Source organism: Eulemur rufifrons, chromosome 4 (genome assembly GCF_041146395.1).
Source record: "Eulemur rufifrons isolate Redbay chromosome 4, OSU_ERuf_1, whole genome shotgun sequence".
Lineage (NCBI taxonomy): Eukaryota > Metazoa > Chordata > Mammalia > Primates > Lemuridae > Eulemur > Eulemur rufifrons.
In genome coordinates, this window is record NC_090986.1 from 84,652,799 (window position 1) to 84,678,904 (window position 26,106).

The 26,106-nt window shown below is 50.5% G+C and overlaps 2 long non-coding RNA genes across 10 annotated transcripts in view; one reads left to right on the forward strand and one right to left on the reverse strand.

Moving 5' to 3' along the window:
• Window positions 1-6,255, reverse strand: part of LOC138383031 (uncharacterized) — a 56,699-nt gene extending 50,444 nt beyond the window's left edge. For all 3 annotated transcript variants that reach the window (XR_011233500.1, XR_011233499.1, XR_011233501.1), the window contains exon 1: window positions 6,170-6,255. This is a non-coding gene — a long non-coding RNA (uncharacterized lncRNA). The remainder of the gene's footprint in view (window positions 1-6,169) is intronic.
• Window positions 1-26,106, forward strand: part of LOC138383028 (uncharacterized) — a 201,926-nt gene that overhangs the window by 90,990 nt on the left and 84,830 nt on the right. The gene's annotated exons all lie outside the window — the stretch shown is intronic.

Consider the following 26,106-nt stretch of genomic DNA (forward strand, 5'->3'; position numbering starts at 1 on the left):
CACATATTATATGATTTCACACATATGAAATGTCCAGAATAGACAAATCCAGAGACAGAAAGTAGAATAGTGAATGCCAGGGGCTGGGATGAGAAGAGAATGATAGATGACTGATATTGCATCTGCGGTTTCTTTTGGGGGCAGTGAAAATGTTCTAAAATCAGATACTAGTAACAGCTGCAAAACCTTGTAAATAGACTAGAAATCACAGAATCATATTTATGGAAAAAAGTCACTGGAGCCAATTTACATGTCACTTTGTTCAAGTGGGGAGTCAGCAGAGGATTATTTTTGCAGCTTCTATGTAAAATTATCAATTTACAAAGAATTTTCAATGATTCCTGTTTTTTCCATGTGTCTCCTCTTCCTTTGAGACTTTCCCCCACCCTCTAGGAAAGTTTCCATCATTACTGTTACTATTAACTTTTAAAAGTATCTGTTATGGACATTTTTCAAGCATACAAAAGTAGAGAGAATTATATAAACCTTTGTGCTACAATAGTTTATTAACATGTGCCATGTATTTTAAATCTAAATTATTTTCCTGAAATTGCCAAGACCCAGGCCACAGCCTGAGGCAGGGCTAATCACTCAAACCTGCCAGGATGGTGCTGGGCCAGTCATGTAACGCTTTCAGGCTAACTCTGGGTGAATTCTGGCAAACTATTTCCTTCACTCACAATGACATTTCTCAAACTTTCCCCTTCACTATCTTTGAAGATAGGATGGGCAAGGTAACTAGTGACCATTATATCATCTAAGGAGCAGGGTTCCATAAAAAAGGAAGAGAAAGAAGAGTGAAAACAATGCACGTCATTAGACTGTGTCAGCCTTTGTCCTTTCTCACAAAAAAGTGCCATTCTCCTAAGTGATATAATGTCTACTTAAAGTGTAAGGCTTGATAAAGTATAAAATCCATCCCCATATACACCAAAACATACCCAGAATGTAGAGTACAGATATTTAAAATGTAAGGTAACTGAATATATTTAGTTATACTTTACTAGTTTGTTGCTCTTCCAAATGTAAACTCTATGTTTAAGATATCACCAGTTCACTGCCTTGAAGCAGTTCTCAGGCCACAGTGCAGGGATGGAGACTCCAAAAGGAGCCTGAGGACTGAGCTGTGGAGACAGAGACCAGAGACTGAAGTGGCCAATTTTCAGTTTAGCCTTTTTTCAGATAAGTCATATTTTTCAAAGGCAATTATTTTCTGTGATTCATACTTCAGATTCTTTTCCTTTCCTATTATTTACAATATTTAGGATAATTGTATGAAATGGTACCTACTTAAGAATACTGACTCACAATAGTATAACTACCTAACATTTTCTACTCTGTTCAAGATCAAATTTTATAAAAATATTGTCTTTAAAATGCAATTCTAACAGCAGCAATTAAGAATGTAATTCTTGGCCGGGCGCGGTGGCTCACGCCTGTAATCCTAGCACTCTGGGAGGCCGAGGTGGGCGGATGCTTTGAGCTCAGGAGTTCGAGACCAGCCTGAGCAAGAGCGAGACCCCATCTCTACTAAAAATAGAAAGAAATTATCTGGACAGCTAAAAATATATATAGAAAAAATTAGCCGGGCATGGTGGTGCATGCCTGTAGTCCCAGCTACTCGGGAGGCTGAGACAGGAGGATCGCTTGAGCTCAGGAGTTTGAGGTTGCTGTGAGCTGATGCCATGGCACTCACTCTAGCCTGGGCAACAAAGTGAGACTCTGTCTCAAAAAAAAAAAAAAAAAAAAAAAAAAGAATGTAATTCTTGACTGTATCGGATAATCTGAAACTGAGAAAACTATGTGTATTTAGAAAATTTGACTGAACACACTTTAAAAACACAGAACTTTGTGTGTTCTCCCCCGAGGTAAACTGAGAAGACAGAACACTGACACCACTGGGAATCCAGCCACCTGGGGAAGGGCCATGTCACACAGTGGGAGAAGCAAATAAAGAACATGGACCAGACTCTGCTGAACACCCCGTCAACAGTACCAGGCCCAGGGAGGCTTTCCTGTCACTTCCTAGATGTCCCTCTTCCTTTAAAACCAATCTGCCACGCACCTTGACTTTTGTGAAACTGGTGGAGAATTATGAACCTATATTACAGAGGAATTAAAGAAACCTGTGGAAATTATCACAACTGCCTAGGTCCTAGGATCACTATGAAGCCTCAAAATGCTTGTGTGAGAAATCCAGTTAGCGAGAAGTGAACACAGATATTGTCCAGTAGTGGCTGAAGCCACAGTAAGTCTTACAGCTCAAGGACTTCTTCCCAGAACAAAGGAATTAAGTCCTACTCTCCTCATACTCAGCCCAAAGGCCTTGAATCTATTGCTGTGGATGGGTCTCGCAGCTCAAGGACTTCTTCCCAGGGCAAAGGAAGTAAGTCATAATCTTCTAGAACTCAGCTGAAAGACTCTGAATCTCCTCCTCTGGGTGGCCATACCCACTGAACAACCTGTAGGTGGAAATGCCACCCCCAACCTGAAGGAACAGGAAGAATCATCTGAAACCCAGATAAAGGCCAGGGAAAAGAGGACGCTAGCCAGAGAGCAGGGCACAGCCCGGAAAACTTTCTCAGGTTGTCTCACCACGGACTGCAGATGTGACCCCCAGACGGTTGGTCCGACTGCCCTAGGGAAAGGCTTCCAAGCTTTTCTGATTTTCCTACAGGATTAAGAGAAATCCTGAGCTCTGAGGGCAGAAGGGGCAGGAACACCATGCTGCTGCTTTTCAGTCCAGTTACTGGAATGCCCAGACATTCAAACTGGATGTCAGCCTATCTCCTGAATATTACCTACCTCAAGATATGGTACATATTCACCTGTGATTATAGCTATATCTGAGCCCACCGGGGAACATCAGCCAATGGTACCTTTGATATCCATCTTACCTAGCAACACGGTAGCATTTCTGAGGAACCTGAAAAGACTTAAGGCTTTCTTCCAGGATGCATTTATTTTTCAGGTTGTGTTTTTTTCCCCCCCAGATTGTTTTGATTATCGTCTTTTTTTCCCCAGGAAACTTAATTGATCTTATTCTTGAAAGAGAATTTCTGAGATTTAGAGCTAAAGGTCCCAGGGTACATCATTTTCTATAATCTATTCCAAAAAGAAATATTTAAAAAGAAAGCATGAATACCACTTAGAAAAATAAAAAATTTGAAATGTGAAACATTTAAAAAAGTGTAACTTTTAAAACTTAGAGCTTAGATCCATCCCCAGAGATTCTGGTTTAATGTTTTTTTAAAAATTTAAAAAGCAATTTAGATGCTCACTCATGATTGAGAACCAGCATGCTAAATATTGTTTCTTCCTAATGTGACTTGTGTAGCACCGTCACCTAAAATCCCAAATAATTCATTTAAAACTATATGGTACAAATACTACTGTAACTAAAGCTTACAATAGTACATTTTTCATCAGCATTTGTCTAAAAATGCAGGTGAACCAAGAGAAAGTCCAACTTTATATTAGACTGCTCATCGTTTGGCTTTTAAGTCACTTGAAAGTAACTGGGACTAAAACTAGTTTTATTTGAATAGTCCTTAAAAACAATAAAAACTTTCAAATGATTCAAATGGCAGTTTCTTGCCTGAAACAAACCAACATGAATATTAATCACAAGTAAGAGGCTTCTTAAGATTGTGTAGAACATATATATGAAGAGTGGTAAATAAGTAGGTATTTCAAAAGAAACGTTTCAAGTATGTTGATATTAAATGATATTAAACTTGATATTTCCAAACATATAAGAGAAATGATAAATTATAAGTACAGTAGAAAAAAATTACTTTAGACTTTATATTGTCTATAATTTAAAAAGATAACATCTCTAATGGTAAATATACCTCCTCCCAAAACCTATTAAATTTGCCATCAATGGAAATCCCAAATAAATTATTCTGATTTTTTGACCAGGCAGTTAAAATAAGCATATTTTACATTAATTGGGGAAGGGCCCCATGTCAAAATTCAATTGAAAATTAAGGACTTGCTCTCTCAAACAGCATTTTCTAGATGCACTTTTGAGATAGAAAAACAAACAATAAGCAGGTAAATCAAGAATCTACAAAAAGAGAAAACTAAAAAATTCATAATAGCTTTCAAGTTGAGAGAGCTTCTCTATACTTAGCCTTCCTTAAAATTTTTTTTTTCTAAAATCTTTCCATAGCTATCAAATATGAGAAAATCATATTAATAACCCACTGGAACATTACTGTGGATGGCTGTCAGGATGATCTGGATCTGTGGATGCTATAACTCACTCGATCTGTTACTCTCTTCACCACATGCTTCTCATGAAATGGTATTTTATTTCAGATGACAGTGCACACCTAATGGAATTCTGAAGCCTTAGCATTTACCGCAGCTTTCAAGAAATTAGCTATTTTGGCCGGGCGCGGTGGCGTGAGGCTCACGCCTGTAATCCTAGCACTCTGGGAGGCCGAGGCGGGTGGATCGCTCAAGGTCAGGAGTTTGAGACCAGCCTGAGTGAGACCCCGTCTCTACTAAAAATAGAAAGAAATTATATGGACAACTAAAAATCTATATAGAAAAAATTAGCCGGGCATGGTGGCGCATGCCTGTAGTCCCAGCTACTCAGGAGGCTGAGACAGGAGGATCGCTTAAGCCGAGGAGTCTGAGGTTGCTGTGAGCTAAGCTGACGCCACGGCACTCACTCTAGCCTGGGCAACAAAGTGAGACTCTGTCTCAACAAAAAAAAAAAAAAAAAAAAAAAAAGAAATTAGCTATTTCAATGTAAATTGAACTTATCCAGGAGAAGGTATGTTAAAAGATTCCTCAAGACAATGACTTCCCCTTTGAAGACAAGAATGCTTTAATGTTGGAGTTAATTCCAAGTGTTTTCAAACATTTTTCTCCATTACATAAGTATTAAAATAAAGATCATAGGTCTCCCCACCTCCACTGCTCCCGCCTCAAGTTATCTTTATAACGTGAGCTACCATAGTGACAGCAAGAAAATGAGCCAATTATCCACACTTGTTCTTAGATTGCCAGCTATCATCACCAGTGAAATTGGAATTAACCAGAACTTTATATATGGAATGTTTTGATTACCAGGAGTTTCCTACTATCCCTGCCTTTCCACCTCCTGCTTTTGTAGGTAGAATGAGCATAGTTTTTATATTCTGTTAATATTACATACTTTTGGAGACTTATAAAGGTACATTGGGAACATGAAGGCATATCAGTACAAAGATCCAAGAGGTTGATGGGTTTTAGGGAGACAGAATAGCATAACATACTACAGGTTTGGTAGTCATACCCATGGATTGAAACCAATTTGATTATGTCTGTGTGAACTTGGGTACCAGCAATTTAACTGTGTCTCTTCCCTTATTATAAAATCGTTATAACAACATTCCCCTCATGATGCTGTTGTGAAGACTAAATGGAAAATGTACACTGCCTAGTATGGAAGATGCTCAATGATGGACATCTTTAAAAAAAATGGTAGTGCCACAGGCATTGTTTGTGATAAACCTAGCTTGCTAGAAACTGCTTGCAAAGTGGACTTGCAAAGTGATCTAATGTGCATAGTCAAATTAAAATGTATGTAAGTCAGATTCTCTTGCTATAAACCATAGTATCTAACTAAATTTTTTAAGTAGTATTTTTAATCCCACTTATGAGAATTAACGTGACAAGTTCTCAACAGAAATCCATTGAAAAATATTTGTATATCTTGCTTTTATGTCCATATGATAAATGCTTAAACTAAGAAAGAAGATCCTACATTCTTTAAATTATATTTTAAATTTACTTAACATACAAGCTGACCAAACCAGGAAAAAAAAAAAAAACAAAACCAACACTGAAAACTTTTAAATGGGTCTACCTTTCACTTAAATGCCCAGATAATATCTGGAGAACATAATATATGTTTGGTATTTAATACAGGTCTACTCTTTAACAGAGTACTGTAAAAAATTAACATAAGAGAGTTGCTTGTAGGCCAGGAGTGGTGGCTCATGCCTTAATCCTAGCACTCTGGGAGGCTGAGATGGGCAGATTGGTAGAGGTCAGGAGTTTGAGACCAGCCTGAGCAAGAGCAAGACCCCGGCTCTACTAAAAATAGAAAGAAATTAGCTGGACAACTAAAAATATATAGAAAAAATTAGCAGGGCATGGTGGCACATACCTGTAGTCCCAGCTACTCAGGAGGCTAAAGCAGCAGGTTTGCTTGAGGCCAGGAATTTGAGGTTGCTGTGAGCTAGGCTAATGCCAGGGCACTCTAGCCAAAAAAAAAAAAAAAAAAAAAAGTAAGTTGATTTTAAAAACCCTCAGGTGGTTATTACAGTAAAAAAGTTACAAATTAGAATAAAATTTTAAATCATCAGTGCTAACACCTCACAAGTAATTTTAACTCAAATACAATGTATCTTAATTCAGCTTCTGTCCCACAGTACCCTGGACTTACTCTCTTCTGTTACACTTTATTGTGCTTCCTTCAGTAATTGTGTTACTCTGAACTATAAACTCTGCAATGGCAAGAACTCTCTTATCTTGTTCACTTCAGCACCTAGCAAGTGTATGGCACACAGCAGAGTTTCAATAAATAACAATGTGTTAATAAATGAAGTTAAGACATTAAAATTGCATATATTCTACTTGTACAAAAAATGCAATTTTAATGTGATTTTATGAAACAGATTTAATTATGAAGTAACTTGAACTATAAAAGCATTTATTTAAAATAAAACTAGCTTACCTACTATACTTATTATTCAGTTTAAAAAATAAAACTTTGTGTACAAGTTTTCAGCAACACACATTTTCCAACTAACATATAAGACAATGTGATCTGGAAATGTATCACTCTCATTTCTGAAGAACATATAGAGAACAGTCTATATGACTCCTTCAAAACTCTGATGCAACAGTATTCTATTACCTTCATCATTTCTCTTTTTAACTTTACATAAAGGTAGACAAACTTTTAGCCATTTATGGAGCAAACAGTCTGGACAATTGCTGATGTTACCAACTTTAAGTGAAATCTGCCACATACCCAGTGCAAATGCAACTTTACAATGATTTAATAGTGTGAATAAATTGCTTCAGTGTTTGCACATAAGGGTATTTCTATTGCTATCTGATCAAACACATTTAAAAGATCTTACCCTGCACCTTAATTGTGAAAATATATTCCAAGATGCTAAATTTCCCTTAAAAGAAACCTGAATTAAAAATCAGAATACTACTCTGAAATAGAAAGTATACAAAAAAGAAAGATTAAATATCTAATTAGATTATTTGTTGAATTGAGTTAAATATCTAATTTCCTAAGTTTCCCTCCTAAAGTATGTAATGGATTATACAAATACTAAGAAAACTCCAAATAATTTTTATGTTATAGACTATTTCTTTCCATTTGTAACTAATTTTGATATTAAAGCTCGTATAGCATTTTCACAATACAAACTAAGTAACTTTTTATGAATTTCCTACAGAAAAAAACATAACAGCAGGTACCTACACACACCTAAGCTCTTTCTTTAAAGCAATACTTCATTTCTGTATATGTTTCAAAAATTAAAGTTAAGCCATGATTACTCAAAAAGACTATTTTATTGAGTATTTAGATTTAGAGTCTTATCTCTCTCTCATTATCTTCATTTCTATCATCTACCTCTTATTCCAGGGATTCTCAAACTTTCATGTGACACGGATCACATTCTCTCTCAAAACATCTGATTCACCCACTTCTCTTGTGTGTGTGTTTTTCTGTTTGTCACGCAATGGGATGTGAGGAGGGGTGTGCTACAAGGAGGGGAACCTTCTATAACTTAAAGGAGGACTGCTATGCTTTCAAGATAATACGTAAGGGTTTTAAGTGAGATAATGTTTGTAAATAATTGCACAGTGGCTGATACACAGTAGACAGACAATACATGGTATTAATACATATTATTGTAACTCATCTGTGTTATAAAATTGTAAACACCAAAACATTTCAAAAACCAAGACTACTGGGGGGCAAAACACTGACAACCTGCAGTGCAACCTCTGCACAGAGTCTCTGCGCCAAAGCAGATTTATACTTGTTTTGAAATGTGACAGTGGCACTGCAAGTAAGTAACTCAAAGTTAATACGTGAGAGATACAAGTAGACATTGAACTCAAATCAGTTACTTTTTACTTCTTGTGAAAATTCCTAGTAAAAATGTTGGTAAGGGATTAAGGACAAGAATACTCCCTACACACCATGTATGACATGCGGTACTATGTATACACCGTTGTCTATGACACCAAGTATTTCGTATACACTGTATGAGACAACAGGTAGCGCTTGCGTACACAGCGTGACAAGGGCAGTGTGCACACACAGTACATAGGGCGCCGTGTAAAACACCAGGTGCTGTGCACACCCCGCAAAGCGCGCGCACGCACACACACACACACACACACACACCCCCCCCCCCCCCCCCCCCCCCGCAAGCGCCTCCACAGCTGGCTCTGAAGAAAAGCGCGAGGCAGGACAGAGCAAAGGAAAGTTCGCGCCCGGCCGCCCCCAAGGAGCCCCTCGTCCCGGCGCGGCCCGGCAGCTTCTCCCCAGAGCTCCGGCGGGAGGCGGCGGCGGACCCCGCAGGACAGTCCCGGAGGCCCGCGAGGACCCGTTGAGGCAGCGGCGGCCTCGCTCCGGGGTCGCCCACAGCCCCCCGGACACGCACGGACCCCGCCTGGCCTCGGCTGACCCTGCCCCGCGGCTCCCACCGCCCACGGCGCCCGGAGCCCGCGAAGCGTCCTCTGCTCTCCGCGCTCCGCACGCCGGGCCCCGCGCTGCCGGTGGCCCCACCGCGCACGGCCCTAGGCCTGGCCGGGTGGGCGTGCTCACGCGACTCCGCGGCTTCCCGGCCGAGCAGGCCCCGCGCCGTCCTCCCGGCCTCCGCCCCGCGCCCCCGGGCTTTCCCCACCATTGTTCTCCGGCTCCGCCGCCCCGCGACCGGCCCTCCCGCCGGAGCCGCCTGTTCCCGCCGCCGGCGCCTCTGGGGCCTGAGCCTGCGACGGGCGGGCCCGGGGGGCGCCATGTTGGCCGCCCGCCGCCTCAGAGGACGCTGCGGGGGCCCCGCCGCCCGCACTTACTGTGTGTCCTCACCTCGCGGCAGGGCGGGAAGTTAAGCGCCGTCGCCGGGAAAGTTGCCGTCCCCGAGGGCCGCTCCTCCCTGCCGCCCGGCCGCCCGGATAGGCTGTGCCCGCCGAGCCCTGCACGCCGCTCCTACCTCCGCTCCGTCCCGGCTCCCGCGACGCTGCCGCAGCCGCCTCAGCACGTTCCGCGCAGCCGCAGGCGCCCTCCGTCCCCACACGCGCCAAGGCGGCAGCCGGCCTCCGCGGTCCTAGCGCCGCTGGTTCTGCAGGCAACAAAACCGGCCACCTGGTTTTAATATCTTTTTAATCCGTGGTCAAGAGGAATTACAGACAGGTGCTACGTTCCCATCCGCGCATATGCAAACAGAACTGCACCAAGAACAGTACCAGCCGTTACCAATTTGGCAAGGTCACCCCAAATCTGTGTTCCAAGTAGGTTGCCTATCAAAGTCAGTCTGCATCTGACAGCTAACGGGAGGAGATCTCATACACCTGTGGTTTAAGGAAGTATCAGCGATAAGCATACTTTTATAATGCTCACATATTTTCCCTCTTGTCCTTTCTCCTAGGAGTTTGGAAGGAAGACCTTTCAGCTAAAATGTCTTGCTCTCGTTATCAGTGAGCATATGTACTTATACATAGTTTCAGTCACCAGCAGTCAAGTGAGGTCTGAAAGTAGGCAAGTACAGTACAGTAAGTTGTTTTGAGAGAGAGAGAGAGACCACATTCACATAACTTTTGTTATAGTATTTTGTTATAATTCTTCCATTTTATTATTATTGTTGTAAATCTCTTATTATGCCTAATCTATGAATTAAACTTTATCATAAACATGTATGTGTAGGAAAAAATCATAGCATAAGTAAGGTTTGATAGTATCCTGGTTTGAGGCGTCCACAGGGGGCCTACCTGAGAATCATGGGAAAGACACTACGGGACCCCACCTCCTCTTTCGCTGGGCATGGAGGCTCTACCTCCTCCCAGGATTGGCTCAGGATTCCCGGCTTCTCCCCCATAGGACGTGGCCATCCCACCTCCCCCCACGCAGGGCACGGCAGCCCCGCCTGCTCTAAGGGTGGAGGTGGTGCATTGGCTAAACCGCCCTCCCTCTGGGCAAGCGGCCCCGCCTCCTCTCAAACACAGCATTGTGGCCCCAACTCCTCTCACAGTGTATGGGACGCAGCGGCCCCTCCTCCTGTCACGCAGGGCACGGCAGCCACTGCTCCTCTCACGCTGGATTCTGGCCCCCACCTCCTCTCATATAGGGTAGGGCACCCCACCTCTTCTTCCACGGGGCATGGGTACCCCACTTTCTCCCAGGATTGGATCAGGGGTCCCTGAGCCTCCCCCATAGGGCGTGGCCATCCCACCTCCCCCCACGCAGGGCACGGCAGCCCCGCCTGGTCTAACGGTGTGGGATTGCATTGCTAAACCTGTCACTCTGGCCAAGCGGCCCTGCCCCCTCTCAAACAGGGCCCTGTGACCCCCACTTCCTCTACCAGCATGGGGGATGCATTGGCCCGTCCTTCTCTGACGCAGGGCATGGCAGGCACACCCCTCTCACGCTGGATTCGGCCCCCACCTCCTCTTATCTGGGGTACGTAGCCCCACTTCCTCTTCCGTGGCGCAAGGGGGCCCCCACTTCCTCGCAGGATTGTCTTAGGAATCCTGACTCCTCCCCCATAGGGCGTGGCCATCCCACCTCCATTCATGAAGGGTGCAAAAGCCCCGCCTGCTCTAACGGTGGGGGGGATGTAGTGGCTAAACCTCCTGTCACTCTGGACAAGGGGCCCTGCCTCCTCTGTAACAGGGCGTTGTGGCTCCACCTCCTCTAACAGTGCGTGGGACGGCTTGGTCCCTCCTCTCACGCAGGGCACGGCAGCCCCACCTCCTATCACTGGGGATTCGGGACCCCACTTCCTCTCATATATGGTAGGGGACTCCACCTCCTCTTCCGTGGGGCATGCGGCCCCACTTCCTCCCACGATTGGCTGAGGAGTCCTGGCTCCTCCCCCGTTGGGCGTGGCCATCCCACCTCCCCTCATGCAGGTCAAGACAGCCCTGCCTGCTCTAATGGCGGGGGGCGGGGGGTGCCTTGGTTTAACCTCCTATCACTCTGGGCAAGGGGCCCCGCCTCCTCTCAAGCAAGGCGTTGTGACCCTGCCCCTTCTAACAGTGGGTGGGACGCGTTGGCCCCTGCTCCTCTCACCCAGGGCACAGAGGGCCACCTCCTGTCAAGCAGGGCGCAGGTGCGTCGCCTCCTCTCAGGCAAGGCATGGCAGCACTGTTTCCTCTGATGCAGGGCATGGGGCCCCTCCTCTTCTGTGGGGCGGGGGTGCATTGGCCCCTCCTCCCCTCAGCAGGACACAGAGGGCCACCTCCTGTCAAGCACGGAGCAGGTGTCCAGCCTCCTGTCACGCAGGGGATGGCGGCACCGCCTCCTCCGATGCAGGGCACAGGGCCCCTCCTCTTCTGTGGGCAGGCGCATTGGCCCCTCCTCGCCTCACGCAGGACACAGCAACCCCTCCTCCCCTCACGCAGGGCAGGGAGGGCCGCCTCATATTAACCAGTTCGCAGGTGCCGTGCCGCCTCTGATGCAGGGCACGTGGCTCCCCCTACTCTCACACATGATTTGGGTCCCCACATCCTCAGGCAGGGTACGGGGAACCACCTCCTCTCCCGTCGGGCATGGGGGCCCCAATTCCTCCCAGGCATGGCTCAGGAGCCCCGCCTCCTGCCCATAGGGCGGGGTCATCACACTTCCCCCCATGCAGGACGCGGCAGCCCCGCCTGCTCTAACGGTGTTGAGAGTGCATTGGCTAAACCTCCTCTCACTCTGGGCAAGAGTCCCTGTCTCCTCTCAAGCAGCGCGTTGTGTCCCCGCCTCTTCTAACAGTGGGTGGGATGCGTTAGACCCATCTCCCCTCATGCAGGGAACGGGTCCCCACTTCTCACGCAGGACATGGCAGCCTCACCAAGGCTCATCTGTTCGTTGTCCAACATTCTCTAAATCCCAGGGTTGGGGACTGGCCTACAGAGCAGGGCTCATCTCTGGAGTTTGAAAGGTTCCCTAAGTCCCTGGAAGGGACTGGCCTACAGAGCAGGGCTCATCTGTAGGCTGTGTCAGGTTCCCTAAGTCCCTGGAAGGGACTGGCCTACAGGGCAGGGCTCATCTCTGCGCTACATCAGGTTCCCTAAATCCCTTGGGGTCTGGCCTACAGTCCAGGGCTCAACTGTTGGGATGTCCCAGATTCCCTAAATCCCTAGGGGTGGGGCACAGGCCTCCAGAACAGGGTTCATCTGTGGGATGTCCCAGGTTCCCTAAATGCCAGGGGGCCTGGCCAACGGAGTAGGGCTCATCTGTATGCTGTCCCAGGTTCCCTAAATCCTTTGAGGGACTGGCCTACAGACCAGGTCTCATCTGATGGCTGTCCCACGTTTCCTAAATTCTGGCACGGGGGACTGGGCAACAAAGCAGGGCTCATCTGAGTGCTGTCCCAGGTTCCCTAAGTCCTGGGAAGGGACTGGTCTACAGACCAGAGCTCATCTCTGGGCAGCCCCAGGTTCCCAAAATCCCTGGGGGCCTGGCCTACAACCAGGGATCCTCGGTGGGCTGTCCCAGGTTCCCTAAATCACTGGAGAGGACAGGCCTACAGACCAGGGTCATTTGTGTGCTGTCCCAGGTTTTCTAAATTCAAGGTGGGGACAGACCTACAGGCCAGGGATCAGGTGTGGCCTGCCCCAGCTTGCACAAACCCCTTGAGGACTGATTTACACACCAGGGTTCACCTGTGGGCTGGCCCAGCTCCCTAAATCCCTGGGGCAGACTGGCCTAAAGACCAGGGCTCATCTGTGGGCTGTCCCAGGTCCCACAAATCGCTGAGAGGACTGGCCTACAGCCCAGGGCTCATCTGTGGCAGGTCCCAGATTCCCAAAACATCTGGGGAGGACAGGCCTATAAACCAGGGCTTATTTGTGGGACGTCCCAGGTTCCATAAATCACGGGGGAGGGGGCAGGGGGAATGGCACAGAGACAAAGGCTCAACTGTGGAATGTCCCAAGTTGCCCAAATACCTTGGGGACTAATTTACAGACCAGGGCTCACCTGTGTGCTGGCCCAGTCCCCAAACTCCCTGGGGAAGACTAGGCTACATACCAGGACTCACCTGAGGGACGTCCCAGGTTCCCTAAATCTCTTGGGGGACTACCCTACAGACTACAGCTATTCCAGGTCCCCAAAATCCCTGAGAGTCTGGCCTACAACCAGGGCACCTCTGTGGAATGTCCCAGGTTCCCTAAATCCCTGGGGGTGACTTGTCTACACACCAAAGCTTATCTGTCGGGTGGCCCAGGTTGCTGAAATCACTGTGGGACTGTCTACACACCAGGGCTCCTCTGTGGGCTGTCCAGGTTCCCTAACCCCCTGGGGGGACTGGCCTACACACCAGAGCTCATTGCGGGATGTCCCAGGCTCCCTAAATCCCTTAGGGGACTGGTCTACACCCCAGGGTTCATCTGTAGGCTGTCCCAGTTTCCCTAAATCCCTGGGGGTACCTGTGTACAGACCAGGGCTCATCTCTAGTCTGTCCGAGGTTCCCTAAATCCCTGGGGGGGGGCCAGATTAAAGAACAGGGTTCATCTGTGGGCTGTCCCAGGTTCCCTAAATCCCTGGGGGGACTGGACTACAGACCAGAGCTCATCTGTGGGATGTATCAGGTTTCCTAAATCACCTTGGCAGAACTGGCCCACGGACCGGGGCTCATGTGTGGGATGTCCCAGGTTGCCTAAATACCTGGGGTGCCTGGGCTACAGACCACAGATCTTCTGGGGACTCTCCCAGGAGTCCCAATTTGTGGGAGACTGTGACAGCCACTTAGGTTACCTTAATGCATGTCTTTCTTCCTTTTCTGGCAGTGATCAGGAACTCGCTGGGCAGGGCATCTAAGAAGGCTTTTTCTCCCTGGCTCCTGCACATCCGAGGGTGGGGACAGGACTAAGTGATGAGCAGAGGGCCACTGGAATTCCTGGGCTGACCTGGAAGGGAGGAGCAGCCGTTACCTGTCTCTTCCTTGTTATCAGGTGTGGAGCCTGTGTGTGATGGCCGGAGCCCCTGCTGCTGCTGTGGGCCAGGAGGCGGTTCCAGCGGGAGCTGTGGGAGGCAAGAGGAAGGCGGCAGGACACTGGGGTTGGCTCTGCCTGCCCACACAGTGTACCTCAGTCATTTCTGGACACATAGAGGCTCCTGTCTTCCACCCTAAAGTCTCACTCCTCTGAGCTCCCCTGAGCTCGTTCGTCGGGAATGTGGCTCCATCTACCCTATTCTGTACTGAGGGAGGTGAGTTGCGTTCAAAACCTCCAAAACTGTAGGTAGAAGGGCTCCTTTCCTGTTTTGTATGGAAGGGTCTTCCCCAAACTTCACTTGAATTCACAAGAGCGACCTGCACCCAGCCCCAGGCCCGTGCCAACCTCACACAGTCCTGTGTCGCTACAGGCGGCCTGGGCAGGGGAGCGGGCCAGGATGTGCAAGGGAGCACACCCCATGGTTGAGAGGGGGACCCCCTCCTCCTGGTCACTCCCTGACAGACACCAGCAACTGTGCCTGTGCGGACTCTGCACCAAGGTCGCAGGTCACAGGTTGTCCTCACAGACTCCACCAACTGTGACTGCTCAGAGTCCCGGCCAGGGTCACAGGTCGTCCTGACACAAGCAACTGCACCTGCTCAGTGTCCACGCCCAGGTCACAGGTCGTCCGAAATTCAAATTCCAATGGCAATGACACACCCACTCACACACACTAGAAAGGCTACTGTTAAAAAGAATGGAACCCCTGATTTGGGGTTAACGGTGCTGACCTGGGAGCGTGTGGCTGCTGCCAAACACACGGTGAAACACACGGGAGGACTTACCGTGAAGCAGCAGACCTCACACGGCAAGGACGCCGGAGACTCTGAAGGCGGGACACAGAGGACGGTGCGCGGCGACGCCACGTTCCCGGGAAGGACGAAATTGCTGTAAGGAAACTGTGTTCATGAGCAACCACCTGAACGCCCTGCCAGTGACACAGAGAGGACAGCGACCTCCCTCACAGAGGCTGAGCCAGACCCACGTCCAGCTCCGATTCCGCTACCCCATTGGGGTGGAGAGGCCACCGCGTGGACGTCACACCCGTGGCCACCACGTCCCGGGCGTGGGGGACCCTGGTGGGGTGGAGACTGCGGGTGCCCCGTTTCCACATGTCCCCACGGAGCCCCTCCCGGGTCTCTGAGGACCGGCCGCCCCTCAGCAGGCGGCTGCGCACGGGAAGGCGGTGCCCGCGGGGCTCGGACGGGAAGGTCGCACTCACCCTCGGGGCCTCGCGTCTCAGGGCGGAGGAGGAGGTCGCGGTCGCTTGGGGTCAGAGGCCAGGCCGGCAGGCGGCATGGAGGCGGCGCCCGCGGGACGACGCGAACGTGGCGGCACCGCGTCCTCTCACGCCGCGGGCACAGCCGCCGCGGGACATGAAGGGCGCTGCGCCCTCTGGTGGCCCGCGCCGGCACTGCAGCCCTCGCTGCTCATCGGGGCGGGGACGGCGGCGCCAGGGAGCCCTCCTGGCCTTACCGGAGAACCAGGGACACTCCGAGTTCAGCGTCTTGGGAGCCAGGATCTTGAAACGGAAAGACAGGTGGGCTCACTGTCCTGTGTCTTTCAGAAACACGGGGCGGCCCCTGGGAGGGGCCTGTGCTGAAATGGCCCCACCTAAGAGGGGTCTCACCTGGGGGGGTTCACCTTTAAGGGTCTCATCAGAAAGGAGCCTCGTGTAAAAGGGGCCTCAGCTGAGATCACCTGTGTAGTATGGCCATCTTGAAACATATTAAGTCTCCAGTCGATGAACGTAAAGTGTCTTGATATTTGTTTAGATTTTCTTTAGCTTTTTTCAATAATGTTTTGGAATTTTCCACGTACAGGTCTTGTACCTTTGTTAATTTTTTCCCGAGTGGGTTACTTTTGTTGATATAATTCAAATGGAATTTTTGTCTTCATTTTATTTCCACGTTCTTGATTACCAGAGTACAGGAATAAAATGGATTTCTGTGTACTGAAATGTTGTTCTGTTACTTATCCATTTTTGTTTGCTGGTTCAAATAATTTTTTTGAATTCTTTGGGATTTTCTATATTTAAGGTGATGTGATTTGGAATCTGTGAATAGATTTACTTTCCTTTCACATATGGATGCCTTTTATTTCCCGTTCTTCTTTAATTGTTCTGTCTAGAACTTTCAGTGCAATCTTATTCTTTTCTTTCAAAATACTTATTAAGGTGGTACAAGTATTTTTATTACATGGCTATCTTGTGTCATGCTGAAGTCAGAGGTGTTGGTGTGTCCGTCTGTAAGAACCGGTTACCCTCAGTCCCAGGAACAGATAGGCAGAGTCACCAAGGCTGCAACAGACAAAGGAGTTTATTTTCTAGCCTAGGCTAGGGTCCAAGGCTCAGAGCACCAGCGCAGTGGTCTCTCCACGAGCCCGGACCTCGCCCTGGGGTGGAAACAAAGCTTTTATACTTATCGATAGGTTACATGTATCGGGCACACCCCCCCCACCCCCCTTTTAGTTCATTTGTTCCCTCAAAAGTGGCCGATAGCTTTGGCTCCTGATTGGCCAGTTTCCAAGCCAGAGCTTTGGCTCCTAATTGGCCAGTTTCCAAGCCAGGGCCCTCAGTTGTTACCAGCGGCATTCCTGGGGGGGGGAGGGCCTGCGTTGGGGAAACCAAAACTTAGGCCTTTCCTAAGAGGTCCAGTCTGTCATGGAGTTACTCCTGTTTTCCTTCCTGCTCTACACGTCATCAGAATATAGTGTTCATGTGGGCAAGTTTTTATCCTACACCCACTGTCCATTCCTCCCCCTTCTAGGTTTTCATGTCCTTTATATTGCCATGTGCCTCTGTGTATCCATGTAGTAGCTCCCACTTATTTGTGAGAACATATGGTGTCTGGTTCTCCATTCCTGAGATAGTTCACTTAGAGTAATGGTCTCCAGTTCCCCCCACATTGCTGCAAATGACATTATTTCATTCCCTTTTGTTTTTAGAGACAGGGTCTCCCTCTGGTGGCCGAGAGAGAGGGCAGTGGCATGATCATAGCTCACTGCAACCTCACACCCTGGGCTCAAGTGATCCTCCTGTCTCAGCCTTCTGAGTAACTGGGACTACAGGTATGTCCCACCATGCCTGGCTAATTTTTTTATTTTTTTAGAGACTAGGTCTCGCTCTTGCTCAGGCTGGTATTTCATTCCTTTTTATGGCTGAGTAGTACACCATGATATTTATACATATATGTGTCTACACACACACACACACACACACATACACAGATTTTTGTCCCCTTATGAATTGAATGGCACTTAGGTTGATTCCACATCTTTGCAATTGTGAAGTGTGCTGTGCTAAACATTCTAGTGCAGGTGTCTTTTGGATAAAATGACCTCATTTCCTTTGGGTAGTTACCCAGGAGTGGGATTGCTGGATTGAATGGTAGGTCTACATTTCTTTCTTTGAGGATTGCCCATAATGTTTTCCATAGAGGTTTTACTAGTTTGCAGACCCAGCAGAGTATCGGCGCTCCTTTCTCTATGCTTCTGTGGCAGCATCTGTTGTTTTTTGTCTTTTTAATAATGGCTATTCTGATTAGGGTGAGATGGTATCTTATTGTAGTTTTAATTTTCATTTCTCTGTGATTAACTATGTTTAGCAGTTTTTCATGTTTTTTGGCAATTTGTCTATCTTCTTCTCAGAAACTTCTGTTCTGGTCTTTTGCCCACTTTTTGATGAAGGTGTTATTCTTTTCTTGCTGATTTGTTTGGGTCTTTGCATATTCTGGATATCATCTTTTGTCAGGTGCATAGTTGCAAATACTTTGTCCTATTCTGTAGGTTATGTATTCACTGTGTTGATTATTTCCCTTGCTGTGCAGAAGTTTTCTAATTTAATTAAGTCCCATTGATTTATTTTTGTTGTTGCTATGTTTGTCTTTGGGGTGTTAGTCATAAATTCTTTGACTTGGCTGATGTCTAAAATGTTTTTCCTACTTTTTTTCTAGAATTTTTATGGTTTCATGCTTTTCATTTAAGTCTTCAATCCATCTTGAATTCATTTTTGCATTTAGTGAGAGAGCAATCCTGTTTCTTTCTTCTTCATATGGATATCCAATTTTTCCAGCACTATTAATTGAATAGGGCTTCCTTTCCTCAGTGTATGTTTTCTGCTTTGTCAAAAATCAGTTGGTGCTAGGTAGACGGTTTTATGTCTGGGTTCTCTATTTTGTTCCCTTGGATTAGTCACAGTTTTTTACACCAGGACCATGGTGTTTTGGTTACTACAGCCTTGAAGTATAATTTGACGTCAGGTAATGTCATACCTCCAGATTTGTTGTTGAGTATAATGTTGCATGCAGAGGTGAAAGTGAGCATGTTTGCTTTGTCCCTGATCTTAGTGGCAAAAGCTGTGGTTAGGGGTTAGGGTTTTCAGAGTTAGGGTTGCTGTTACAGTTGGGATTGGGTCCTGTTAATAATTTAGTATCTTATGGTCACAAGGATTCTGTTTTGTTAGTCTTATGATCTCTGGGGGGTTGTTTTGTTTGTTTGTTTGTTTTTAAACAGAGATACTTGTGAATTGTATCTAAGCTCCTGGAACTCAGTTGTAAGGTTTCTCTGAGGTTTGCTTGGCTAAGAGGGGTCCATTCAGTTGGCATGGGGCTTAGGGTTTTATTTTAATTTACATTACCATGCTTTCACTAGTATAATTTAGTAATGCTTTCTTTATGTATGCATGGGAGGAAACAGCCAGGAAAAATGAGTAAATCTCCAAGAGGTGGCTCTGAGTTCAGGCTTACATACTATCTTCTGGTGAAACAAAGAAAAAATGGGTGTCGTGGGGGTCGGTAGTGGGGAGGTAACCAGGAAAAGCAAGGTAAGCAAGAGCAAGCATTGTTGTTCAGACTTAAGTGGTGCCTTCCGCATTGCTAAGAATCCCTCAGGATTTAGTCATCCTTCTCTTGTTGCTATGAGAGGGAGACACGTTTACAAATGGAAGTAGGTCTCCTTCACAGACATAAATTTCCCTGACAAAAAGGTAACTTCTGGCCTGTTTTCAGAGCTTCTCCTGTCTGCAGTGTCTCAAAATAATCAGCTCAAAATAATCCTTATGCTGGGCTGGGCATGTTGGCTCATGCCTATGATCCCAACATTTTGGGAGGCCGAGGCAGGAGGCTCCCTGGAGCCCAAGAGTTTCAAGGCTAGCCGGGGCAATATAACGAGGACCCATCTGTACACACACATACGAAAATATTTGGCAGTGGTGGCTCATGCCTGTAGTCCCAGCTACTTGGGAGGCTGAGGATCACTTCAGCCTGGAAGTTCAAGGTGGCAGTGATCTGTGTTCGTGCCACTGCACTCCCGCCTGCGATGACCGGAGCCTTGCCCTCAACCAGCCTGTGCACCTCGCGGACCGCCTCCCGGGTGCTCCTGTCTTTGAACCGCTTCTTGCGGAGCTTCTCCAGCGCCTCCTGGAACTGCTTGAAGGTGATGGTCTGGCACAACTTCCCCTGCGGGGCGGTGGCAGCTTAAGGCAGGGCCTGGAAGCTGACAGGGGGCGAGGGAGAGGAGACAGGGACAGGAGGGGAACAGCCCCCAGCTAAGTCCAAAGCCAGCTGCAGCGCCCGAGAGGGAGGCCAGGCCCGGGGCAAGGGGAGGGCCTTCTGCTCACCAAGGCACTTGCGCTTGGGCCCCAGCTGCTCGGGGCTCTAGAGACCCCTGGTGGTCACAGTGAGGCCTGGGGACAGTAGAATGGAAAGATCACAGCAGTCTGGAGTCGGGGAAGGGAGGCTCCCTACTGCCCTTGGTGGGAGGAAGTGGCTGGCGCCCCTGAAGAGCTCGCCTCCCCGTGCTGCGTCCCCGAGCCCAGCGCTTCCCGGGTCCCCAGGGCCCGAGTGAACAGGCCCAGTGGACAAAGGCCGTTCAGAGGCTGTGGGCGCCCCGGGCGGCACCAAGCTCCCCACACTGGGCGTTCTCAGCTCTTCTGTCTGAGTCCAGCTGAGTGCAGTGGCCCTGGGGCCATTGTTTGTGTTTCCAGTCACAGCAGGGCACTCCTCCGCCTCTCCTCGGGACACTCCATGTGAGTGGCCACTTGTCGTGGCTACGGCCGCTGCCCCAGACAGGGAGAGCTTCCCCTGCACACCCAGCAGGAGCCACAGCGCTGTCCCCGCACCCTGCGGGCACAGGCCAGCCAGGGGCCAGGCACGGCAGGGCTGCTGAGCTCTAGCCCATCCCAGGGGCCCAGCCTCAGGCTGCTCGCTGGCCCAGAAGGTCGCTGGGACGGGGTCTCTGACCCCAGTGAGGCCCCAGCCCCGCGAGGGTGCCGGGTGTGCCTGCCCTTCGTTCGGGCAACCTGGAGGCTGGAAGGGACGAAGCCCTGCAGGTCTCCTTCACTGTTCCCGAGGAAGTGAGAGGAGAAGGGCGGAGCTGGTGCCCCGAGCAGGTGTCCCCAGGACATCTGCACACGCCCAAGGACAGCCCTTGCCAGGGAGCACACCCCGGGACCCCACTGCTCGCCAGAACCAGGTGTGGCCTCGGACCCGCTTGGAGACCAGGGGTGGGCAGTGGACAGGACAGGACAGGCGGGAGAGGGAAGTCCGGGCAAGGAGCCTTCCAGGAAGGGAAACTGAGGAAGGCAGGCAGGCAGGGCCTGCGGCAGGGGCGGCTGGTGGCCATCTTCCACCCCCAGCCCCTCGGAAGGAGATATGGATGTGCAGGGCTTCCCTGGCCCACAGAGGCCTCCTGGCACCCAGCCGCCTGGCGCCCTCAGTCCCCAGGAACCGCACTTGGGGCTGAGAACAGGCTCACATCAAGGGTGACCGCTGGAGCCACCTGCGCTCAGACCTAAGGTGAGAAAGCGAGGACAGCTGCTCCTTCTCAAGTTGTGGGTGCCGAGAGGAGACCCTGCCAGGTCACATGGCAATGCCCTGTCCCTGCGAGGGAGCATCAGGATGGGAAGGTGGAACTTTCCAGCACTCGAGTCACCCACCAAGGTTGTCCTCACTGGCCTGTTATCCAGCCCACAGATGCCCGGGCACCGGGGATGCCCAGGAGCACCAGTTACATCACTAGGCGGCCACAGAGATGGGACGGAGCAGGGAGAGAGCAAGAAGACCTGTCTGCAGGTGGCACCGCAGCCCCGGACCCCACGCTCAGAGACCCACAAAGGCAGCAGAGGACGATTGGATGCTGAACTGGAGAAGGGGTGAGTGGTGCTGGTGTCCAACAGGCCGTGCCACCTGCGAGGACCAGCACTGATGCCTCGGGAACCTGGGGGCAGCATGGACCCCACAGTGGCCGGGCCTCAGCTTCCTCTCAGCCCCTCTGGGGTCGCTTCTGCAGCCGCCGCCCAGACTGACCCTAACTCTTGCTGTTCTGAGAAGTCCCCTCCAGAGCGCAGGCAAGGCACAGAGCAGCAGAGCTCGAGTGGGTGGTGTCACACCGGGCCAGTCCTGTGACTCAGTTTCTTTTTACATCCATTGTGGCTGGCTGGGCTTTCTTTGTGGCCCACGGAGCCCTGGGCACTTGCCTTCTGGAAGTTAGTACTGACAATATAAACCAGGTAGTGAAAAGATCACCCTGGTTGTGTTCCTTTTACCATTTTAGTCAAAAGGTGACTCAGTGGTCCGTTTTTCAAAATGAGTACAAATGCTCTTGACATAAATTCAGTGATTTTATCAATAGAATCACAGCTAGAGGTGGCCTCGGCTGCGGGAGCAGAATTATTCCAGGACAGGCAGGCAGGCAGGCAGTCGCCGTCTAGGGAGCTAAGCGAGTCCCCTGCCCAGAGGAGAACCAGGCCGGCCGTGCAACACCACCAGAAAGCCCGGCCCCGCTCCCGGACAGGGCCCCGGTGTCACGCCAGGAGCAGCCAGCTCATAAACACCAGTCCTGACTGTCTGCGAACGGAATTGATTTTAGATGGCAGGTGTGTCATTTCCTAGCAGGCAGTCAGCTCAGTCTGCACTTAGAAAATCACCTAAAATAGTGGCATAGGGCCTTGCTCAGCTAGGAAAATTAGATCCTGGTTTGGGAATTAGTGGCCCTTCACCAGCCATGGCCACCGGACCAGTGCGCCCTTTGACCCTGCTCTGGGCTCTTGGTCCATTGACAAGACCTGGACAACTTCCACGGATTTACCTTCCACTTTTTAAGGACCGATTCGCCATCAGTGAACGAACTTCTTCACAGAAGTTGTGTTTGTAAAACCGGGTGGCTTAAACAACAGGAGCTTCCTGTCTTCGGGCCAGCAGGCCAGACATCCAGGGCCATGTGCCCCCTGGAGGCTCCAGGGAAGGACCCTTCCTTGTCTCCAGCGTCTGGTGTCTCCCTGCATCCTGGGCTTGTGGCAGCCAGCTCTTCCTCTGCTCTGTCCTCATGGAGCCTCCTCCATAAGGACACTTGTCACTGGATTTAGGGCCCCCATCTCAAGATCCTTAACTTAATTACTTCTACAAAGACCCTATTTTAATATAAGTTCCTATTCTGAGGTTCCTATGGATGCGAATTTGGGGGGCACTATCACACCAGCTCTACCAGTGGCACGAGCAGTTGCCAGGGGTGTTCACCGGAGGGCCAGGTCCCCAACTGCCCTGCTCAGCTCCCTGCCCAGGGTCCCTGTGCACAGCTGGGAGCTCAGAGGTCCCCGCAGGAGGCCGGCTCTCGAGGGTGCCCATTCTCCTGCCCTCTGCTCACACCTGAGCTGGCTGGGCCGTGCCCACTCCCTGCCTGTCAGGTTCTGGACTCTGTGGCTGGCCTTGCCCCTCCTGAGAGAGACAGAGACAAGAGAGTGAGAGAGACAGAGACAGAGAGAGAAGAGAGCAGGGGAGACAAAGAGGCGGAGATGGACACACAGGCAGAGGAGGGAGGGGGCAAGTAGGAGGTGTGGCCACCTGGGTGGCACAGTGACACTACATGACATCTTGGGAGTGCCACCTGCCCTGGAGCTCCATGGATGGAACGGACTCAGTTTTACTAAACGATGGTCACAGAGGCCCACTGTCCTCCCCAACCATGTGAACCTGGTAGAAAGTCCCAGGGCCTTCCTGAACCAGCGGGATCTACACAGCCAGGTGTGGGGCAGGCCCTGGTGGGACCAAGCCTCCCAGGGAAGCCCAGAGAGGGGAGCTGGGGGACCTGTGTCCACACCTGTCCTACCCCTCCGCCCTCTGCATCAGTGGGGTGGGGAGGGGGCAGCTCTCCCTCCTGGAAGCCTCTCTGGCTGACCGGGCATTGGGCTACTGCTTTGGGCCAGGAGGGTGTCAGGACGCTGACTTGGCAGCGGGGTGGGTTGTGGCTGTGGGGTGCAGGAGTCTCGGGGACACAGGGCTCCTGGGCAGCTCCCTGTGCCCAATCCACAGGTATGGGACTGTGCAGGAGCTAAGGGGCTTCTGCTCACCCCCCGGGCCCTGCAGGCCCCTCTCTGTCCCTCCTGCATGGTCTGACTCCCCCCTCAGCGTTCACCCCCCTCCCCACCCGGGGAGCTCCGGGGTTTGGAGTTTCATTCCAGGTGGCCTGGGGCTGCTGGCAGTGGGCGTTCGGTCATGCTCGGCCACAGCAACGCCTGGACATCTGTTCACCCTCTCCCTGGAGAGGCAGCACCATTCACACCCTCCCCCTCCGCAGAGCCAAGGCAGGACCAGCCCCGTCGGACACCACCAAGCCCACAGCACACCTGGCCCCTGGCCCTGGGGTTTGGCTGCCCGCAGCCTCGGGCCTGCTGAGCCCCTCCTGGGGACCTGGCCCAGGGCAGGCTCTGTCCTCAAGCGGCAGTGCCAGGGCCCTCTCACTGGAGCCCGTGGGGATCGAGCAGCCGGATGCCAGAACAGGGGCCTCTCGACCTGGTTCCTGTTTTGGGCACAGAACCATGCAGCTCAGCGCCTCGCCTGCCTGGTTCCAGCCCTACCTGTGTTCCTGGGCCTCCCCAACATGCCCCATCATTTTGTTTGGAGTGGGCAGCTGCTGGGGGTCAGGAGGCTGAGGTAATGTGGCAGTGATCAACAGCTCCTGCTTGTGAGCACTTGTGAGCACCTTGCGAAGTACCTCAAAATCCACCAGAGACACAAAAGCCAAACTCAGGAGATGCTCGAGACACATGTGGGGGCCTCTGACTCTGGCAGGCGGGGACTTAGTGGGAATTGGCTGGCCGCAGGGCAGACGGCTGACCCTCGACATCGGAAGGCACCGAGTACATGCAGTAGGCTCACAGCAGGCCAACAGTCCCCCATGTGCTGGGGCTGCGAGCTGGCCCGACGCCTGCCAGTCTCAAGATGCCCAGGGCCCTGGAGAGGAAGCTACCTATGCTAGGGCGCCGGCCTGTCCAAACAGGGTCCTGGCGGGAAGCAGCAGAGGTGTTGGGGAGCAAGGAGAAGTGGCCCCTGGGACATTCCAAAGTCCAGCCAAGGACACCGGCAGGAGGCAGTGGGGAGCTGTGCGGGTTGCAGGCAGGGCGCCACGTGGCAGAGGAAGCTGGCACAGCTGGCAGCTTTCAAGCTAGATCGCAAAAGGCCACCAGCAGGGGTCCCAGTGGGGACTCAGGGTCCCTGGACTTCAGCAAGGATTCTCAGCCGGGGTGCGGTGGCTCCCCAGTGTCCCAGGCGGCCAGAGGATGGGCCCTTTGATGCGCGGGAGCTGGGCAGCCTCTGCCAGGCACTGCGACCATTCAGCCCACTGCCGAGCGAGCGAGGTCCGTGCCCTCAGGGCTCCAGTAGCTCCCGTGGGGCCCGGGCAAGGATGAGCTGCAGCCTGAGCGGGAGGTCTAGGGAGGGTGCAGGGCGGGGCTGGGCGGGCCCGCGGGTATGGACAGCTGGGGGAAAGTCTGTGGGACCCCTGCATTCCGGGAACAGAAGTTCTCTAAAAAGGATTCTGGAGAAAAGAGACTTATTCCAGAGACCCCGCCTTCTGTGTGATAGGGTGGCCATACCAGAGAGCACAGGGAAGGCTCAGGTCACACAGCGGAAGTTCCCGCCCAGGCTCCAGTCAGGTTCATTATACAAATGAGGGATTCACTGGCTTGGTCTGATAGACTAGTGCAGCTGAGTCCTCATTGGTCAATACAGATGAGTCTGATTGGTCACTGTGGCTTACTTCTAATTGCTCAATGCAGCTGAGTCTGATTGGTTAGTGTGGCTGAGTCCTGATTAGTCAATGAGCTGTGTCAGATTGGACAGTGAGGCTGAGTCCTGATTGGCCAGTGCAGCTGAGTTTGATTGGTCAGTGAGGCTGAGTTCTGATTGGTCAGTTCACCTGAGTCTGTTAGTCAGTGTGGCTGAATCCTGATTGATCAATGTGGCTGAAGCTGATTGGTCAGTGGGGCTGAGTCCTGATTGGTTAGTCTGGCTGAATCTGATTGGTCAGAACAGCTGAGTCCTGATTGGTCAGTGGCACTGAGTCTGATTGGACAATTTGGCTGAATCCTGATTGGTCAATTTGGTAGAGTCTGCTCCATCGGTGTAGCTGAGTCTGATTGGTCAATGCGGCTGAGTTCTGATTGTTCAGTGTGGCTGAATCTGATTGCTCAGTGTGGCTGAGTCCTGATTATTTACTGTGGCTGAATCTGATTGGTCAGTGTCGCTGAGTCCCAACTGGTCTTGTGGATGAATCTGATTGGTGAGTGCAGCTGGGTCCTGATTGGTCAAGGTGGCTGTGTTTGATTGCTCAATGTGGCTGAATCCTGATTAGTCAGTTTGGCTGAATCTGATTGGTTAGTGTGGCTGAGTCCTGGTAGTCAGTGTGACTGAATCTGATTGGTCAGGGCTGCTGAGTCCTGATTGTTCAACGTGGCTGAGTCTGAATGCTGAATGCAGCTGAGTCGGATTAGTCAGTGTGGCTGAATCTGATTGGTCAGTGTGGGACTCACAGATTCAGTCACACTGACTAGTCAGGACTCATCCACACTGACCAATCAGATTCAGTCACACTGAC